General features: G+C 35.0%; 1 long non-coding RNA gene across 1 annotated transcript in view; it reads right to left on the bottom strand.

Moving 5' to 3' along the window:
- Positions 1-3,019: 3,019 nt before the first annotated feature.
- LOC116168788 overlaps positions 3,020-23,168 on the bottom strand; it is a 44,093-nt gene continuing 23,944 nt past the window's right edge. The window contains exon 3 of the long non-coding RNA XR_004144840.1: positions 3,020-3,428. This is a non-coding gene — a long non-coding RNA (uncharacterized LOC116168788). The remainder of the gene's footprint in view (positions 3,429-23,168) is intronic.

Raw genomic sequence — 23,168 nt, 5'->3', positions numbered from 1 at the left:
CTGTTGGCAGCCATGGCGATTACTTGGACCATTATTTATAAAAAATTGCTTTGCACACAGACGCAACTTTTATATTAGTGGATGGATGGCGCCTCAAAAAATATTTAAATTGGACATGCTGCCACGGAAGGACATTTCAGGGGGGGTGGCCAACCCCAAACGATTTTTAAAATTTTTGATTATTTACTTAAAACTGTTAAATTTTACTGCCCATAAACGAATTCCCGAGTAGCTATTATAATATTTGGACTCCTTACCTTGTTTACCTGAAAATCCAAACATCTAACTCTCTTGACCTCTTTTCCAAACGATCTTGGTGCATGAACAACGATTTTGACACGTTTTGATCAAAATACATGTGGCTCCAGAAAAAGAATGTAATATCGCTGAATCAAACACACGCGGTTACCAAATGTGCATGCCATGTACTCTTTTGGCATCGAGATATTGCGTTTGCAAGCTATTACAAATCCAAATTTATGTGTAAATAGTTATTTCCCTAACAAGTGCGTGAAGTTGATGATTCCGAAATTTGGAATAACGTTTTTCCTACACTCGTTTAAGAATTAATCAAATAAGTGATCAATTCCCGCACTCGTGCGAGAATGTCTTAGTGCGAGAATGTCAATAGATTGTGGGAAAAAATTTTGGGTATATGTTCTAAAAGTTTTGATCTAGATTCCTATTATTGAGTCCACAGTGTTTCCTGTTCCCAATTCACTCGAAGTACTATAACTTTTGTTCCTGTTGAACCAGCTTCCTGAAAGTCAATTGCGTCCTGCCTTAATATCCAAAGTATGATCGGCCACTTTTAAAAAAGGTTATGGCGTTGAGTGAAGGATTACTCTACGGTTATAGCGCACATGGACGGACCGACAACAATACAAAACAATAAATCTGAGGATCCATAATAATTAGCGTAACACAACGAAGTTGAGGTAACGCTTAGGTATGTGCTCGATTTTCCGTCATTTCCGTAATTGACAGCTGGTATGGTCTAAATTTGCCCGTTGCCCTTCATTTACAGTAGTGTTAGGCGGCGACACCTACGGGCAGGTTTTGAAACCTTTCTCTATGAACTATGTGTATAGCCATTTTTTTCCTCACTTTTGTTGTTCTATCAGTTGTTCATTTGTTAAATACCCAAATAAGGACATTATTCTTATTAATGATTTAATGATTGAAAACCTGAAAACTTTGATTTGGTTAAGATTAAATCCGAAATTACATACGGACAACTAAATTCAAGTTTCCTAACCGAATCCAATATATGAATCTTATTTTCAAATTGAATCTGATCCTTTTCAGGGATATTTCTCATTTCTTTTTTTAATTTACAATACGAGTAATAATACTCCTTGCAGTATTATGATCTACATTTAGTATACCTAAGATAAACGTTAACTTACTTTACAACAGTAAGTAGTTGTGTTCATCGATAAAAATTCAAAGACGGTGTAATTCCAAGATTATTGCGATTAATCTTGAAGTAATTACGGTTCGAGTTGAAACACTTATCTCTCATTGTGGATGGTTTAATTGAATTTTGGCGAATTCCAACTTTTCTATTTGTTTTATATGGCGTTTGAATTTCTAAACCGTTGCCATACTATTATTTTCTAAATATTCCTCTTATAATCAAAGGTAGGTAGGTTAAACTTTGTGTTTTACTAAGAATTTGGCACGTCTTTTAGGGTTCTAATTTTGCAATGGGCTGTAAATTAAGATAGGGTCCATTTCGTAAAAGCTTTAGTAATACCAACTGAAGGATGCTGAAAATGTATTAAAATGCGGCTTGCGGTATAACGAGTAAAATTACGACCATATATGCATTCAAAAATCTTTGAGTGTTCGATACCGCTCCTATGTCTTTTTCCCAATTTTGTAAAATAGGGGGAGATGAAAGAAATGCTACAACTTTGAACTTTCAAAAAGATGGAACTTATCGAATGCCTGAAAAAATCCATCGGGTAATTAGTGAACCAAACGACAATGTTTAAAATCTCCCTCTATAATTAGAGATAAGGAGTAGATAAAAGATTATTGAAAACAGTAGATTGTTCGGCAATTAATAATGAAACCCTAATTTTAATAAATAAGTATGTACCAATTTACCAAATTATTAGCGGTACACTCAATTCAATAAAAAAATAAACGACCAATTAAAAAACCAATCGATTTTTTGTTCAACCCTATATGAGACGACTTCGCTTAAATTATTTACATTTTTCTTTAGGTGCCGAGTACCATGAAAATTCAAGAAGGAAATGTGCAATAACATACGGTTTCGGTCGAGGTTTTTCGGTGATGTGTTTTAATTGTTTTTCAGTCACTTCAAATTACACACCCTGCATGATAACTTTGTTCCAGTTAGCAATGTTGGAAAAACTTTTCATGTAACAAAACTTTTCAATTTCCATGCGAATGTGAAATACGGATCGCACATTTTTACGAGGTTCAATTAACAAAGTGATTTCATATGTAGTATGGACAGACGATAAAGCTCGCATCTATACCCTTCATTGTTTTATAAAATTTAGAATACTTTTATTGTGCATTAAACTTGTCCAGCAGACACTTTTATGCTTCATTACAATTCGCATTTGAACGAATTCGCGTCATGCGGTAGATCTGGTCATGACGAATTTTACAAAACGGAATTTCAAACAAATTTAAATTAAATGAAATCCTCATCGGAAAACAAGTCGCTGTTAAACGCACTTTCCCCGCGGCGCTTTAAATTATAAGGTGCATATACAATTACAGCTCTAAACGATTTCCGTTGCTACCGAACTGATCTTTCAGTGATACGAAAACAATTGAAGAGCAATTTGTAGGTGGCATAAAATATAATTAGACAAGTGCTAAAAGCAGTAATTCGATAAATTCAATTAATTGGATAAACATCACGACAAATACCACCGGTATGCGCAAAAATAATGGCACGATTTTGTTAATTTAAAATGCGGCGTATAGAGAATTTCATATTTTTGTTAATTGTCGTGTGCAGATGGTTTTAATGAGAATAAAATACTTGAGAAATTGCGGTGGGCCTAATTCGCTGAACCGAATATAATCACACTAAAATAAAACCAAAACATCAGAAAACACTGGCTCGGTTTCGAGTTAAAAATCATTACAGAACTCGGCGGAGGTGAAAATTGCGCTTCGTCTTTATATTTAAACGTTTATAGCACTCACAACCTGGAATGTTAGTTTCGCGGAAGTAACTTGCGAACTTTTTCAACGTTTCTGCCAAAAAGGGAGCAAATCTTGTTTAAACTTCTGAAAAACGATTTCGCCTGTAGAAGTGAGAAATGGCGAAAATTTGGTTTACGACCCGAGTTGTTGCTTAGTTTTTAACTTACCATAAAACAATCTGGTCCCTGAAGGCACATCGATTCTCCGTTAGGTCCGTCATTTGAAAACTGCAACCAAAAAGAGAATTAAATTAAAAACTTCATTAAACTTGCGACATTGCTGTTTGCGACAGTTATCCCACTAAATCTTTACCTGTCCCTTACATTTAGCCCAACTTTTTCAGCAGTTAATCGAGATAATTAAAATAATAAGCTCTCGAGGGGTTGAATGAATTTCAATTCGAAATTGTTTCTAGTTTAATTCAAGTCATACAAACTAAGCCAACGTATATAACATAAGATGAAAGAACAACCTGGATTATACAGATACCAATCTAAATGGGATGTAATACGTTAGGTCTAAATCGTGATTGCGCCTAGAATTTGGAATCCCAACTCTAAGCTGGCTTACAAAGGCTTAGAAAGCCAGGATTGTTTTGCTCACGTAACACGAAACGTACACTATAATACAGAACAAACAAGACGGTATCTCGAACTATTTTTTTAAAAATCCGCAAGAAAAAAACTGATTCGCTATATATTTCCTAACAAAAGGAACGTATGGTTTATTTTTACAGACAGTATGGGTAATTCGCTCGGAAAATGTGAGCAATGCAAGGCGACTATTGTAAAAATTGGCGTGAATTTGTTGAAAGTATTCCTACATTCTTAATGCTACTGTGCGGATCTGGCATAAATATTATTCAAATGGGGAAATAAATTATTCAATTACAAACATAGCAGATATATCAGTGCATACTTAAACTCAGTACAATGCTAGATAATCAAAGTGAATAAATTTCATTAGTGCATAGTTTCCATATGCAAGCCCTTTGGAATCCAGAAAACATTTCTCGAACGTGATATAGATTTTTACGTCTTCCTCTCTGTACAATTATACGTTCCTTGTAGAATGAAAATTAACCACCCAAGGTTAGACCAATTAAAAAGAAGACCGCCAATATCTCCCTACAATTGAATTCTATTATTACCCGCGTAATGTCCACAGCATTCGTGTAAATAAAGATGGACGTGACGAAAGTTGCAGTATTATTGTAGAACACTTGCAGTGATTATACAAAGGAACATGTTTAATTATAAAGTGCACTGAAATCGTGACTTTTGAGGTCAAATTTGAACTAGAAATCTAGGAATACCTCACGCCTTTATGTACAACGCTAAAAAATAAAACTTATCGCGTATAACGAGTGCCGATTCAGCATAAAACTTTTACACGAATTTGGGAAGTTTAAGTGCAAAACATAAAAAAAAACGTAGCTGATTAGTTTTTCACGTTTCTTACTCCTTGAAAGAGAAAAACGTATTATGACTAATGCAATTACACCCATCAATTTACAATTTGATCAAACACAACGAAAGTTTTATGAAACGTCAGTAAATCAATAAAACTGTAAATAAATATCTTAATAGGCAAGTTTGTTGGATCCATAAAAGAGAAATCAAACAACACGTCGACCAACAAAATGGTAGAGCTTTGATTTTTGAACGTACCTATAATTAAGCCATTACTACGACGTGATCACGATAGTGGAAATTCTTATGATAGATGGCAACTAAGCTCCATCGTTCCATTATATGAGGGTGTTATTTAATCTCCGGAATGCAAGATGAAATTTATATTATAAATGGTTTCATTAACTAATAGGATATTAATTATGCTTATGTGTTTATAGTGCGAATCGCTCGTAGTGTTTTTATTACTTCTTAGATTAGAGATTAGATACGACTATAAAATTGTACATCTACTGTTTTAGCAAAAATCAACTGTTCCAGATTACGTGCCAGTTATCAGTGTGGATATGATCTTCTTCAAATGACTTTTTACTTTCCGTTTAGTCAATCTGTCACCATAAATTTAGTAAGCCTACAATATTCTCATCTGTATGTTAACCAGCATGCTACATGAATATTTTTAGTAAAAAAATCCCGTATCCAAAATTATAACAAGTTAGCAACCAATCCACGCACTTTAAATTTGTGGCCAGTGGCGTACTGATGCATTTTTTAATGGCACCTATTAGTTTTCATGACATATTATTAAAGAATGACCTTTTTTGGATACTGGTTGCTATTTAAAAAATATCCCTTCCCCCCTTGACCATGCATAAATACGCCACTGACCACAAATTTAAAGTACGTAGATTGATAGCAAACATTTTATAATTTTCCATGCCATAAAAAGAAGAGTGGTCCCTTTTTGCGACTAAAAACACGCATTTGAAATTTTTGAAAATAAGCGAGATGTCACCGAAAAACTGAAAATGTCAAATTTCGTTTTCATCAATCCTCTTGTGGGCATTTTTTGCGGCCGATCTGAATCTGTTATCAGAATTTCCATAACACGCTATAGATGTATAGAATCTACAGGCTACTACGTTCTTATTTTTTTAGGACGCTATATTTGGATTTTAATGGAATGAGATGGGTGACAAAAAAGAATTTCATTTGAATGTATCGCCATCGTAGCCATTTTGATTCGGCAGGATCTAATTACCCGTGGATGTTTTGTTGAGATAAAACATTTTATCTTGAAATTTTTGTTATAATTTTATGTAAAAGTATATCATTATTTTCCTTTTTTTGTCCTCTATCTCATTCCGTAAAAATCTAATTAGGCGTCGATAAGAAATATGGAAATTCTGATAACAGATTCAGATTCTCCGAAAAAAGTGCCCATAGACGGGAACCGTTTAAGCAAAAAAATTAAAAAATAAATTTGACTATTTCAGTTTTTCGGTGATCTACACAGTTATTTTCCAAAAATTTCAAATGCCTTTTTTGGTCACAAAAAGGAGCAATTTGGCTCCCATTTAACCTACACCGTATCTCTATTTGGTTAACACGTTTCTTTTTAGGTTATTCCATATGTTTTAATTTAATTATTACCTATCTTTCTTCTACCTATATCGCAATCCGAAACCCATTTATTGACGGAGTACGTAAGTTTTTAAGTAAGTAACCTCATTTTGGTGTTGTATTTTTGAAGCGTCTTTCGTGTAACGAGCATTAAAAGTTCTATCGATGAAGTACTGTTCTCTTATGAAATGCTGAAACTAGTGAATCAGCCTATGATTGATATGTTCTGCTTAGCTAGAACTCATCTAACACATGGTATTTAAGATCACACGTTCAGCAATGCAATGTGTAAAATATTGAAGTAGGTACCAGTCACTGCTCGAGGATCAAAAAGCTTGTTTTCCTATTTTTCTTCTCAAACTTCTACATTTTTTTTAAATTTCTATAAAAATTATTTTTCTAAGATGTTGCTTGGAAATACTCCCAAAACGGCGTCTAAAGAATGTTGTATGGTTTAGTTTAGAGAGTCCTAAAGTGTACAATTCGTTGAATTTGCTGCGATTTCGTGCTCGTGTACTTTTCAATTTTGTTTTAATTTGTGTGTTGTTCGCTGCAGCGATTTTGTTATTAAATGGTTTACAATTGTATGTAGTCGGGGGACGGGGGTATTAATTCAAATTGCGTACGAAGGTTGAGTGCGCTATATAGCAGCTCTAATCCTCTGCTATTTGGGGATCTATATTGGCGAAGTCATAGAGTTCAATAATAATGTCTTTATTTGGGCAGTTAAAGATGAATAAGTGATGAAAATAACAAAAGAGTGAGGAAAATCAATAGTTCATACATAAACAACTAAATAAACTAGATATAAATGTCAAAATCGCGAAGTTCACAAAAAAAGAAATATTTTTCGTGATCTTCCACTTGACCCAAAAAAATAAACTTAAATTAACAATAAAGTAAAAGATGGCCACAGTTCTAGAATACAGAATGAACACATCTTGATTAACCCAAACTGTGAGTCTAAAAAATAGAAAGGGCAAGTAAATGAAAAGTAGTGACATAAACAAAGGAAAATGAACAAAAATACCTAAAAGAGTTTTACGCACGACTTTTTTAAATTGTGAAATATTTAAATATTTAACATTCGACGGAAATGAATTATATACCTTCGCAAAATGTCATATGAAAAAGAAGATTCAAACATTTGTAATTGTTTAGGAATCGAAATGAAATCCTTCCGTGCGTTTGTGCGTTTAATAAATGCTAGGTTAGATAAAAATTTTGACAGACGGGAATTCCATGTGGTACAATAAAAGAGGTGATATCTTTTAATACTTTCGCACAGCAAGCACGGGGAATACGATATAGTATATTACGTAACGAGTGTTGAAAGCGATACTTTTCACACGAGATGTGAAGTTTGCCATACGAGGCGAAGCCGAGTGTGGCAATCACACGAGTGTGAAAAGTGGCTTTCAAACGAGTCATGTACACTATTTTTCCTACGACTCTCCATACAACCAAAAATCTACTTACATAATGAAACAAAAGTTATTTTATTTCGAACCAACTACTAAAACTATCTAAAAATACGAAATAGATTCAATTTCTCTTTAACGAACTATTGTTATAATTACTTTAGCAAAGACTAAAGAGGTAGGTACTTGTCGTTTGGAGCTTCTGCAAGAAATTTACTAATATTATTAGACGTACGCTACTTTTCATATCGGCCGCAATTTAGTTGGTAGTAATTCGAGTGTAGTGGATTTTGCCTCTTCCCTGATGTTGGGTGGAGTACACTCTACATCCATGGAAGAATCACTTTTCGCCATTAAAAATAAGTAAGGAATTAAATGTGTAGCACAAGGGAATAAACTCAAGAATAAACTAATCGTAATTTTAGAGTTTGACGTACGCCTACTACGTTGATGTTACAAGAAGATTAGACTACTACGAAAGCAAAACGTAACATGCGATTTGCTTTCTACTATATGGTCAATCTTATGAGAAAGCAAATCACACGGGTGCGTTTTGTTTTCCGTTACATTTTGCCATAAGTGAGCGAAATTGTCAATTTTCAAGTAAACATAATTGTACGACATATGTCATTTTCAATGAAAGTCGTAGGAAAATTAATTTATGTCGATATATCAAACATTCTTATTCGTGTTTGCGTGTATGGCATATTTAATAGTTCTGATGGTTTAAAATGTTACCACTATTTCGTTACTAATCATTGATTATTCCTCCTTTAATTATATCTTCAGCCACTGTTTTGTGCGATGAATAAGGTATACCAATCCATGACTAAAAATTCCCCCAAAAATCTTGAAAGAATGAAAAAGTAAAAAAATAATGGGAGAATGAAACCCATTACAGCACCAAAATTGTTCCTAATATAAGTATACATATATTGTTTCTATGTGCGAAACAGAATTATAGAAAGATAGATCTATGCGCTCTTTCACAAGCGCGGTATCAAACATTTATAAACGGCTAATTTAGATTTGGAAGAACACACATCAGTTTTATCGATGGGGGAGGGTCCGATTCCAGAGCCGCAAGGTACCGTTTAATGAAGTAACGTGCGCTATAAGGCTAGCGCGCTAGGCCATGACAGATGCGTTCGTAATTAAGGAAAACAAATTATAAAAAATTTAATTGTGATAATCATCAAAACGAGTTTCTACCCTATTAGGGATTTTTACGACTTTATATTACCATATCGCCATTAGAGCAGTCTGTTGTTTATTATAAATGCCGCGTTTTGCCTACAATATGAATAAACACGAAAAGTTGTACAGATTGAACAACGGATGATAGCGAAGTGGATATAATTTAAGTTAATTTATAATAAGGAAGGATGTGAATGCGAGTATACGTACAACGTACATTGGCCATGTGCAAAATTTATGCAGCGAAACGCGCCATGTATAAAAAGCTTCACAGCTGGTCACAGAATTCATTACGGTGACATTTTAACACGCCCAAACTATTTTAGCCATTATGTACGGAAAACTCTGAATGATAATAAAAACGTGTATCGCCATTACATGTGATTCGGTTAATGTATAAAATTCACGATACAGTCGAAGGTATAAAACATTACTCCCCTCACTTTGTCAAGCAAATGCGTTTTTAATGATTGCGGATCCAGGTATTCACATTTCAAATTGTAATTACACCCATAATAGCCGTGCTGCAACTTATGATTAAATGGAAAGTGGTTAAATCACACTCCGCCGTCGCATCCCAACATCCGAATGCTGAATTTATGTAAATTGATCTAAATAACTAATTCCCTTTAGCACGCCCAGTTACACACAGTTTGTGACCTCTCTTTGAATTTCAAACGTTACTTGACCTAAGACTCTCGAAGATATGGGTCCGAAGATAGATACGATAGATCTCATTAACAATTCAAATATACTTGTTTAATGTAGCTCACTGGGTTTTACTTAATTCGAAATTCGTTCATTATGGAGAGAAACTAAGTGCACTACACAGCACAATTTCATTAAACCCTTTCGGGGTTATTTGCGTCAGTGCAAGCAAGCGCTAACTTACTTCAATAACAAATAAATTAACATTCTAATTAATTTAATAGCAAAGAGGAAGCCTTAGCATTTCTACCTTAACAAAAGATATACTTAGTACGCCAATAAAAAGTTAAATACCAATTCATATTTTAAACTGAAAACAGCTTCGTTATATTTTATTAGTTAACACAGAAACCATATGAACATAAACAAAGGTCGAACACCTGTATATCGATCTTATATATGTACAGTAGATCTGATATAATAGTTTTAAAGCAGTCAAGCAGGTACCGAGATCCCCGACCTCTTTTATACTTATTAAGTTATCGGCTTAATATTAAACTCTCTGGCGTTTAATATCGGTTAACAAATTTTTAATATTCCTACTCGCCGACCTAAAAAAAGGCAATTGCGACCTGTAACTCTAAAGATTTTGCATGACGTAAACAGAGCGCCACCACTAAATATGGAAAATGGGATAGCCATTTTCATATCGAATGTACGGCAATATTAAATTACATAGAAACATGAACAATATTTGCCGTTTCATACACTACATCTACACCACATTTCCTGCCCCGAGTCACATTTCTACATTCGCTTACTTGCAAAAAACGTACCGGCAATTTATATTTCGCAAATATGAAAATCCTACGCGCTTTATAAAAAACGTTTATATAAAAAACGCTATACCCAATAAGATCAAAGAGTATTTCAAAATGGATGCGGTATCCAATTACATAATTGCCTGTTTTATGAAAGGTTTTTCATGCGTGAGATAATTTACATCCAAGATACCAGTGGCGTAAGGGTTTTATTAAGGAACAAAAAAAACGTTGGGCTTCTAAAATTTCATTGCTTTTGTGGGCGTTTCGAAAACATTTGTTCGCCTGACAATTAGAAAGCCTCCTCCCTAATGTAAACTGTTAACAAATTAAGTACATCAGTATACCTCAAGTTTGAATTTTTCACATCCTGTATAAATTAGCTAAAAGTGCTGGATTAGAATAACCGGAAACATCTCAGAAACGTGAGTGAATGGAATGGGGGGGCCACGCTTGGATTCGTTTAATTCGCGATCCGAATTGATTTATTCGCAACTAAGTTGCCAAATCGTATTTTATACCGGTTAACGCGGAAATACGAAGTTGCTATGGCAGGTTGAATTTGTTGGCAGCGGAATGGATTTAATTAAACGGCGAAGATATTGGACGTATTTTTGTCACCACTTGAAACCATTTTGGCACTACTAGAAATCTACATGCAATCGCAAAAAAATTACCATTTAATGCTATGGAGGAAGCAGATATGAACAATGAGAACACGATGCTCATTATACATATGAGCGTCCGAATTTGTATTATTGGACGAAATTTGCGAGATCAAAAAAAAACAAAAAATTGGCTCTAAAGCATAAATTGATTCGGGGAGACAACATCTTGTTTCAACCCAATTTGAGAGTATGGAATTCAGAATGTACACTTTTTGAGTAATGTATCACAAAATCCTTTTTATAATTTTAAGTCCATTTTTTCCGTCGGTCTATCTGTCTATACTCTCATTTTCGCCTAACACGCTGAACCAATTAGAACCAAATTTGGTACACATATTCTTAGATATAGAAGGAAGAGAGCTTTTGAGCAGAATCGTGCATGCGCAGTTGTGCGGGTGGTATCTGTGCTGTAGATGGGAAATTTTTTATTTATTTATTTATCAGCTGCTTCCATTAATTTTTTAGTAGTTCATATCTAATATTTTCATTTATATTTTCATTTCAAACATTAGGTAGGTACCTACAAACCATCTGTGTTTTGTCATTTTTATTGCTTTTAACTTCTAGAATTGATATAAATGTAGTGGAAAAATAATGAGACCGATACTATCTTGATTTGATGCCCATACCTACTTTTCGGCCGACAACGTTCAAATGACAATTTCTGGTTCATAAACTGTCTAAAAACCGTCTGCTTTCTCGTGAGCTTAAAAAATGATTTTGCTATCAATCTGCACCTCGATCTGTAGATACAATGAAATTTTAGATACATCATTTGCAAACTAAAAATTGCCTATATTGATCCTTTTCGTACGATGCGGTGGACACTTTTGGTCGACCACAAGCCGCCTTATCAAGAAGTGGGAATTTCACATTAATTCTTCATAATATAACCTCTGTTAATACTTAACCAAAGAAAACTGATTATTGGTAAAATCCCCCCTTTCTTACTTATTTACCTGTATTACAAAGAATAATGTAAATGTCAGTGTCTAACTGAATCTGCCTCAGAGCAGTTGAGTTGTAATAAACTTTACATTACAGCATTAGTAGTATTTTTATTCAGTTTAATAGGCACTCGATAAAGTAACTAAATCTTGAGCAATCGTTGATTAGTTAAATTAACAATGGTCCTTCGAGCCGGATGTCCGGTTAAAACATTGTTAATTTAACTAATCAACGATTGCTCAAGATTTAGTTAGTTTATCGAGTGCCTATGAAACTGAATAAGAATACTTTGCTGTAATGTAAGGTTTATTACAACTCAACTGCTCTGAGGCAGATTCAGTTAGACACTGACATTTACATTATTCTTTGTAATACAGGTAAACAAGTAAGAAGGGGGGATTTTACCAATAACCAGTTTTCTTTGGTTAAGTATTAACAACCTCTATCAGTGATTAAGTGGTTACCGCAGACCCATGTGTATATGTAGTTAGCAATCCCGCCATATTTCAATTTCATGTCAAGCAAGCATAAATATGCAAAAACCAGTTCAGCCCTTCCTGTTTCGCAGGAAGTGGGTATATCTAATCTCCTGTGAAAACAAAAGTTATCCACGTTAAAACTATTCCGGACACTGTACAAGCACACATGTTTGACTGTATGTGTATTTGATATGCATATGCACGGGTAAATCCTATTTATAGGGGTTTGAACACTAATTATATTGAATGTTGATATTAATACTAAATCTACACATATCATCCCTGAAATAAAGTCAATAAAATTTATACAGGTAGTCTTAATTTGTGTGGAAATAGTTTTAAAACTGAATAATTTTTATGGGTAAACGCAGTGGTGATGGACAAGTTCAATTTAGGGTTTTTGGATATGCGATTGATATTAAATCTACACATGTCACGCCAACAAAATTTATTGTTGTGTAAACTACATGTGGGCGTCGTTTCTTTACGTTGAAACAATGCAGGTCTGAATATTGAAAATAACGGTCAGGACATCCTGTATGTTTTTTGTGGTATTTTTTTCGAAGAGACACAGAATTAGAAACATTTGCTAAATTGTCTTTTTAATGAATGTTTTATTTCCAATTTAGTCGGTAATTGTTTAATTCGCTTAATTATATTTGTTTTACTTAGTTTGTATGATAAATTTAAAACTGGTAACCAAGGGAGTATTTAGTCGAAATTTTTACGTGTTTGTTATCTGTTCAGGTGTTGATAAAAAGTTGTTACCGGGCAAGAATTCAAACAACGTGACGTGCGAGATAAACGATGCAGGTGTTTTATCAGTTCTGGCGACGTAGGGAAATTTTAAGTGTCGCCGGTTTAATAACGATGTTATTAGTAATTTCTTTCAGCTTTGTCAATTTGTGTGTAGTCCGAATAAAGTTTTTTTATTTGTCAGAACAATTTTGTGTTTAATCAAACCCTGAATTTTACGATCCAGGATTAGAGATGGTAGGTGTTATTCAAAATTTGTTTAAATAAATCCTTCCCTTAGAGTTGCTGAATGTAATCAAGGCTGCCGAGATTCCTAAATTAATAAAATTAAGTTTTTAACAAGATTTTTTTTATTGTAGCGGAGGCCGAACGTGCCTTGAGAAATCTATAATCAAATTTATTTAATTGGGCTAGCTGCACAGGTGTTTTGCGGGTGGTTAGTGACCGTTTGCCAGTGCACACAGCAATATGTGATCTATGCGAGTAAATAGGTAATATTTCAGTTTCAGAGGTTTCGACGAGTGTGATATGCCTTGATTGCTTTTATAATAGTTATTTTTATTAGATTGAACACCTTTACCGGTATGGTGGAGGGTCGCTTTTTACGACAGAAGTTTGTTTTTTAATCTGTTTTTTCCAGGGTTTTTCAAATAATTCACATCAATTGAATTTTTCTAAATGAAAATCATTAGCATACAAAAGATTTTCCATTCATTTTCAATAATAAAGTTACCCATGCAAAGCAACTCGATCGGAAACACACTGTATATACGATTGAATACACAGTGCTCAGACATAACACAACAGTGATTTTATCTTTTAAAAAACGATAAATCTCCTTTAGGTACTAATTTTTTATTAACGAACCTCGAGATCGTTTACAATTGTTTTACAGTTGCGTAGTTGCAGAAAGATCTCTAGGATTGTTCGGTATTCAGTTGTATCGGATTTTTTCCCATTACGACTGTTGCAAATGTCCACAATTTATCACGCTTGATATAAATAGTTACAGTAGATAGGGCCATCCGGAAAGGTGTGTTCTTTTCTTCTTTGGCCTATTGCTTTTGCCGTCCATCGGTTAACAAGTACCATAGCACATAAGTCGAGACATAAGTTCATTAATTACCTATTAACAATTTCCGAGTGACTATTATGGTTTCTATTTAATTTAGCTCGCCTTTCGATTTATTTTTGATAGGTATGTAAAAAAAATACTCCTTTTTGTTAAATTAGTGAGCTTTCTTGTTGGATTTGGTCTGGTCCAGAAATTCAGAATCCTATAACACGGTTATTTATTGCCTTTTGTGGTTGCATCCTTAATCCTTAAATTTCGTCATTCTCTAATGTGTGCTACAAGTCTCCATCTTCTCGAGTAACGGGCGATCAAAAATAAATTGCTTTCAAGTCGGCTTTGGAAGTTCAAGTTAAGTACGATTTCTCATGTAAAAAAATTCCAAACGTGACAGCAACTCATTTTCGATCGCCCGTTACTTGATTTATGTTTATTTGATACCAGATTAGTAATCCCTTTAAAAGAACAAATAAAGCAAATTACGTCAGCGTGGTGACATAATTAAAATGCATCTTCAGAAATTCTGTAATGCACTCGCCTCTTCGAGAATATACAGAAGATATAATCTATTGTTAACTTCACAAGCATCGGAGTTTGAGTTGTGTCAAGATTTGGGGGGATGCAATACTAATGCTAACATAGGTAACTACCGTTGACAGACCTACGATGAAAACTTGAAAGAAGCGAACTGAGTGAATACGTTTACAAAAGAGGTTGCCAAAGCAGACTTTAGAACGACCCTCACGATCCGAGGTTCTGAGCCATCCATAATAATGCACATCTGACGGTAATAATTGTTTGTGCGATAGCTGAAATGATTTTGCTCGAATTAAAGCAATTTACCAAATTTCTTTGATGTGACTGAAAACGTCACTCTATTACGAGAAACATTAAACCCCTCGCCAATAACCACAATTAAGCATGCCGCCGTTTGCCTTCCATTAGGTACCAATATTTGATGATCATAGGTCGATTTCCTGAAATATTGATGAACTATCATACAGGTAGCACGAGCACATCGATTTAAATTTCCATTCGGCCCAAAAATAATTACTTTTGTTTTGTGAGCATGCGAAACCAAAGCGATTTATGAAGAAAAGTTAAAATTGGCAGGATTAGGGATACGCGTACAGGCAAAGTTTAAAAGTTAACACCCAACTACCGAAAGTATTTGAAACGTCAACAAACTTTATAAAGCGCTTTCCTTTGATAAGACGCTTTTGCAATGTCTTCTCAAGTGTCACTTAAAACGAGTGCGTATAGGGCCGGCTTAGAAGTTTAATTTTATTTAATTATGTCCGTCCGTTTGAGCGCATTATACTCCAGAGAAATGAATTAACGAAGTTAACACACGTATATATATATTCGCATTAGCACGTTATAAATTTAGCGAAATACGGGTGCAGTGGAATAGGAAATCATCAAAGGCACAACTCGACAGATGCGTATTATCCTTTGTGTCCCACGCACCGATTTCACCCCCCGGGTTGAATGTTTTGCAACACACACAAAGCCGTTACTTTGTTTGCGTATTATACCAAAACGTTGGATCGGCTCAGTTATTACGGCCGCGCACATACGAAAATATCGTTTGATCCACTTTTCGGGACACGTACGAGATTTCGTACAAATTTTACTTTATCTTAAGCCGGATTTTATTCCTCAGGTCGCATTTTAAGGCGATAATAAAGGGAACAAAGAAACTCCATATAAACGGTACGAAACACATTCAGATAACTACTGGACCTCCCGTTTATTTAACAAATCGCGTCAGACTATTTTCTTTTATGTGAGTAGTTAGCAGGGCGCTGTTTCAACGGCCTCTCAGAATGGGAGCTTTTATGGCAATATGGCGAACGAAACTAGCCATTATACCTAACGTTGTATGTTGAAAATGACACTTTCAACGTCATATCAACAAAAACCTCATATGCCCTTTTTATTTGTCAATTCCCCTTGCAATTTCGTTTACCTATAAAGTTTCAATAAGTGACACTCGCCTTTTACTATCAATAAAACACATTCACGGTTATTAATTGAGATGCTAATTACATCGGTGTTAGGCAAGCTTGATGTTATTAATTATAATTAATTTTAGTAAAAGATTACAAGGTAGGAACGTTATCATTCAAAAGAATCTGATTTAATTTTCATATTTTATATTGTAATTATAGTGACCATTTTATTTTTTACATTAAACATTCATTTATAATCTCCTATTCTAAATTTATGCCTTTAAAATGAGGCTCATTAATAAAAAAGCGATACACCTTAAAATATCTATAAAAACAGGAAATACAGTTTGTTAACTATTTAAGGGCACTTTGGCTCGCATCAAGTTTTACCATATTACGATTTTTCAAAGCTCCAATTCAATTTGGAATGTTATAAATCGTTCCGCGAGCACTACCTACCCCTAAAATTGTGTTTTCTTTGCTGTTATTGGATCTAATTCGAATTGAAGGTTTGCCTCGATATATACCTACTGAGAGGGCAATTTGAATAACAATTTCCTATAAATTGACTTTCCGTGTAAATCTAATTTTGAGATATGACGAAAGTACCTACCTGTTTGGTGACAGCTATGCTTCTTAAAAGCTTCAAATTAAATTTGCAGAGGAACGTTTTGCGTTTAACGTCAGGGGGTTAATGCAGAGATATACCATTGCCTTTTGTGCATTCGTATAATCGGTTCCGCCTGGGGTACAAAATCAAATTCTTCGTATTTATTGTAAATATAGTGAGGCTGACAGGTTAGCTATATAAGCAAAAGCCGTTCTATATGGAGAGTTTAGGGAAGGGGAACGTAAAATATCCCTAAATAAATCACAGGTGTAATTAAACGGGATCAATTGTATTTGATGCTACATACATCTATAGATATCCCTGAAGCTAAGCTTCGTTTTCAAGATGTTCGGTTGGACTTCACCAATAGATAGGTATATCTCGTTCAGAGGATTCATTTTGCCTATCTGTGAGTATTCTCCTCTGACAAATACTTTTTGAGATATTCGCTCTTAAAATTATACCATCACCAATGGATATATTTCTTCCAGATGTCTCAATCGCCTTTTGTAAGTACCTTTCCCGACAATCCGCTCTTGAGATATAAGTAATTATAATCGATTACGATAAGGGGTCGAGAAGGAAGAATATGATTGGTAAAAGTTAATTCCTTTAATTGAGACCATGCTTTAGATTACCGTAAAGGATAAAACCAGTCCCCCCAACCTTTTGATAAGGGAATATAAAGAAGGACGGTAAGAAAACCGTTTCTTTTGCCATGAAAGATAATATCCCCCCTCCGACGGTCACCCAGTCGCGTAGGAAGGTTTGTAGAAACCAATTCATTTCGATGAGACCTTTCATTAGAATACCATGAAGGGTAGAACGTTGTATTTACCCCCTCCCACCATTTTCAAATTTTTCATGACTTCACTAGAGGCAGGTACATGAAAAATCTGAGACAAATTACTTGTCCCACATTTCTTTTAATTCTTAAAAAATGCGTTAAAAATGGTATTATGTAGGTATTTCCAAAAATTGAGAAAAACACGGAACCTTACATTAATTTATCTCCTAAACTATACATGCTAGGGGCCCAAATAATATATCAAATTAAAGGTTTGCAGATTTTTGATCACAGAAATTTCTCCCGGTGACGTCAGACGCAATTGAAAACCTTGGATTTTCTCTCTCTTTACTATCGAAAAAAGAAAATCTTTTCCCTCAATTTTTCATTTCCAAAAATTACCAAAATATTTATACGACCAAAATGAAACAAAACTTATTTACTGTCAGTCACTATAATTAAGTGGCGGTGAATTAAGAAAAAATTGGGAATTCATTATGTACAGGTGTAAACTGGAGACAATATTTCACCAATTATTGCAGTTTTCAAGACTGGGTAACATACCCCTCACATTTCCTTGCACTAATATTGTTATATACATAAGTAAACGGATGTATCAGACAGTGCAGGACGAAATCAAAGGCACGGTATAGATATAATAAAAACGAACTTTGAGTAAAAAAATTATAATCGCAAACAGCTAATGAATGATCTCATTTGTCCATAATTTTGACCAGTTGAGGTGCCTGAGGGATCTCATCAGAGCCCATTATTATATTATATCTACACATTATGCCATTTATGAATTTGAGAGTGAACATAATTGCTACTACCATTTCTTTTATTGACTATAAATGAACGCGCAGGTATTTATTTGCCATTAGAGAACACACTTCAATTGAAATGGGCGATTAAATCAAATATTCACTATCCCAGCGGAATCGGATCAATGATTGTAATTAAGTATTTCACTGGAGTATTAAAGGTCCATCAGGAGCAAAAATAATTATGAATTTATTTCGAATTAAGATAAAGTAAATAGGCGGGTAATGCTGTAGAAAAAAAAGCACGAAGTGGTTTCATAAAAGCATTTAGTATAATTTCAATCAAGATAACGCTACCTCACTATGCAATTAAAATTATTTAAAAACTACTAAAAAATTTTATGGGGAATTTATTTTTATATGCAAGAAGCCTGATCGACGCGCTGAAATTGTAACACGTTCGAACATTCCTGTGGGCAAAAATTTATTTGAAAGATTGTTTTGCGTTAAACTTGATTGTATCTTTAGAGCTGGAACATTTATTGAGAACGCGTTTATCTGGATGATATTCAGTATGTAAGTACAAGGATGGTTGAAATTCGTATTGTCACAAAATAGCGGTAGTAATTTTCATCGGCGAGTATTTAAAGGAATTTAGATTAAAGCGAGTCTGGTGGCGAGTTCGTGCCAACATAAAGCCGTCCGCGGTACTTTACATGTCGAATTTACACAAAGTTTGGTAGCACTGAAATGGTAGCGCATGTTGACATTAAATTGTGTGACATTCCGTTGTATCATTAACATTTAATGGGAATTATACTAACGCAGTCGCCATATTTTAGTTTACAAAAGGAACATGTGTTCGGCTTGTTTTGTTCAGGTACTTACAATGTTTCAATGGCACCATTCTTCGCATTTAAATGCCGGTTGTTAGCGTATGAGCTTAATAACCACCCGTATTTATGGCGGTAGGCCATAACAAACACATCGTGGTGCATTCGGCCATTTTCATTAGTGGGGTTCCGTTCAAGGCACTCTGGGGATTTCGGACCACTGCATGATAAAATCCTGTTACAAGTTTCTATGGATACGGCGCCAGTCCTGTCCCCAGGATAATTCAGTTATAGGACCTCCACCGTGCGACGGCGGCCAATACATACTCATTTCAGTAAAATAAACACTTCTGACGCGCCAATATTGATGTAAGTTCCAATTTCGAGAGTGCCGATCAGAGATTTGTTTGCACGCATTCGTTCCAACACTGCATTAAAATGTTTTCCAATATATTCGACACATGTGCGCGTAAGTGTCCTATACCAGTGGTGAAGATATTAAATTGGCAAACATCCAATCACGATTTTCGTTTCTCATCGAAACAGAAATATGTTGCACTATGTGCATCAATGAGTCATGATGAACAACGAAATTATATTCGCACGGTCAGTTACCCTCGCATAAAGCTCAAAGGGCGCATTTAGAGCCCTTCGCTACAAACAAACAGGCACGCAACGAAATCAAAAGCGTTACTAAGCCGCTTTGATTGATGGTATTCTTCATTACACTCGATAATAATAAATGGTTCCCATGCAAAAATCCACAACTTTCGAACACAATTACTGGCAGTTAAACAGTGTAGGTAATTACACGCCACCAAAAATTGTCAGGGGCTGATAAAGTTTATTACTTTCGATGTTAAAAAAGATGGGTGTGTTCGCTCAATCAAATGTAACCAATTCGTAGTTTAATTTGCAACAAACTAGACACGTAGTTTATCTTGCGACCATAAACAAATGTATCTATCAGTCGTGAACGAGAGGATCTGCTTCTCTACCGCCCCCAATTTATCTGGGCAACGAATTTCATTATAATTAAGATTCAGCTGGGATGAGAACTCCGAACATTTCAGCAATATGTTTAGAGAGTACGCGATGGTAGCGGTAGCGGCTGCTTTTCAATTAATATATTGGAAGTGAATTTTTTATTGCAAGCTCGAAGGGATTGAGTGCCTTACACTAGTGGCTCTATGTAAAGTCTGATGTAAGAAATGGCGCAATTATACCGTAATAGAAACTGTGCAAGTGCTTGGTAAACTCGTAGCTGCTGATTGAGGTGCATGTTTAGTGTAAGGCGAAACCACAGCAATTTATAGCATATACTTCAATAGAATGTAATACTCTTGAATCGTGCATTCGTAGAGATACAAGTAAAAAGTATGCTTATAACGGTTCTACGTTAAGATCACAAATTGTATACGTTCTTTTTTAGAAAATTGCACGATTGTGTCGTTAAGATTTTCTCAAAAGTATAATGAACTGTTCACGACTTTAAAGGCAGGTATTGTGTAGGCATTTTCAGAATTACTTCACCGTAGGGGTGTATCTGTTTACACACAATTTAAATATCCGTTTCATTTTCCAAGAGGATCACATCACTCTTTTTTGGTAACATTTGGAAAAATTTTGAAGAGATAATATCCGTAAACCTCTGAAATTTTCCGAAAAAGGTTCTGTCTTGTGGAAGGTCGGAGGGAGTAGTAACGTTAGGGATCGTCGTCGGAGAAAACGAGCAATTATGCCCACACCCTTCATCATCTCCAATCGTTAGGCTGCACACTTGTTTCCCTTAGTTAATGTTACACTTTCTCATCAAAATTACGTTGCTTGTTAAGTTTTTGCCACTTTAATAATTATGTATAGCTTTATGCTTTATTTAGGATTTTAACATAGATACCGCAATACAGATAAATCAAATTCAAACATAAAAGACGATGAAACCGAAATCATTCCCGGGAAAAGAAAATTCGTTAAAGTAACGTTGTTTTTATCGTAGAAGGGAAAAAATCCAACGAAACGATTCCAGTGAGAATGTGATACTAAAGAAACAAGAGTATTGAATATCATCATTTGGTAGATAATACGGCGACTTTTGTGGCACACTTGGTGACAGGTGCTGGTAGCGGTAATTTTGAAACGAAAGAACCCGAGAGTTTGTGGTGGGGACAGCCAAAGTGGGGAGTGATAAACCAGGGTACAGAGTTCAAGGAAAGCTTCATTAATCATTTGATAGATTAACCAAGGAAGTATCGTGGCGTTCAGTTCTGTCGTTGGTAGCCGAAGTAGCGGTAGAAAAGAGGAAATTGCGAATAAGCATTTTTTTTTATCGATGGCAGTGGCTGTGAGTTAGTTCTTAAACTCATTCTGGGATGAATTACACGACAAATCATCACCCGAGAACCGCGTCCCGAAAGAAAATAACGTTCAGGTCTTGACTTTGGATTTAAATGTTTTTTCGTTTAATTAACACAACTTTATCACACGAAATCCAAAATGTTGAATAGGGTGCCAAGAACAATAATAAGACAGCTTCAGAAATTGTTGGTGGTATATTCGCTCGCTTCGCTCCGTCCCTTGGTCCACCCCGTGCCATATTCAGTTCGATCGGAATCTTAAACACCGGAATGGATCGAAAAAAAGAACGTTTAGACATGGACTGAAACAAGAGAGGATGAGGATGAGATTGGGTTTGGTATACTTGGTCCGGGTTCTCATATTTTCGGTCCAATCCAAATTTTTAACCTCGAACCATCAGGTAAAAGATACTGCCCTTTTGGCCCGTGCCGAAATGATATGAACCTGTTTCATTACGCAGGGGCTATTTCAAAACATTAAATTTGTTTGAAAGTACGTTAGTACATGAGATTTCATGCGTGCAATTTAGATTTATGCATAGGCGGCAGATGGCACGACAGTTTCGCCAAAAATTAACTGGAACTTTTGTATAGAATAGAAGACATTTGTATAAAAAATGCACGCTGATATCACTTTTCGTTACTGAAATATAAGTGAAGCTATATGACAGCAATTTTCATTGTGTAAGTAACAACGATGACCATCGAAGAATCTTAAATCTGCTTTATTCTCTAAGTAGACACTGAAGCGAGAAATGTGGGATGAACACCGCTTTTCCAAACTTAAGTAGGTATAAGCTCGGAGGTCTACGATGAGCATGCCTCAGTTAACCAATATTATGGCAATTTTGTCAAATGACAAATGAAATATAATGGAGCTTTCCTGATGATGCTTCACACCTTTTCGAGAGTTACGTATCGTATTCTGGTTGAAAGTTGTAACACTAATTCAGCTTCTTATTGTAATTATCAATAAAAAAGCACGTAATTAAATTGACAACAGTCCATTGAATATTGATTTATAACAGATAATTATTATTAATCACCCACTTGTACTCAAATTTATCGATTCGGCGTCGAAGTTGGAACATGATTCAATTTACTTATATAGCAAACGGAAGGTTTGTCGAAAAACGGAACGTTCTCGAAGTCGGCATATCACATTTCATAGAAAGAATGCGTCGCATCTGCTTTCGTTCGTTATCGCCGGTGACTATCTTTTATCGATTTGATGGCGCCGTAATGGCGGTTAGTGACGCCCCGATATCCATCCACCATCGTAATGAAAAAACGTCGGTAAAGTTATGCAAATTGGCATCAGTTTTCATATTTTAGTTTTAGTTTTAGAATCAAAACTTTCAATGGACGATACCTTTTTTTGTATTAGAGATATCACAAAATGGCAAAAACCGTTTCGAAGGAAACCAAAATGGCCATATAAGTAAGATACCCTATACCCTCCCTCAAGCCTAAATTTTGCATTGTGACATTCTGATGCATCACTGATTTCACAAAAATATTTATTTTATATCAGATATTGAATTAACATTTTAATAGGTTCGAATGAGTAGTCTCTCTTTAGCAGTAAGAGTGCTTCAAGTGATCTCTTTAACCGCAAT

This window comes from Photinus pyralis, unplaced genomic scaffold, assembly GCF_008802855.1.
Source record: "Photinus pyralis isolate 1611_PpyrPB1 unplaced genomic scaffold, Ppyr1.3 Ppyr1.4_LG4, whole genome shotgun sequence".
Taxonomy (NCBI): domain Eukaryota; kingdom Metazoa; phylum Arthropoda; class Insecta; order Coleoptera; family Lampyridae; genus Photinus; species Photinus pyralis.
This window is presented reverse-complemented; position numbering and strand designations above follow the sequence as displayed.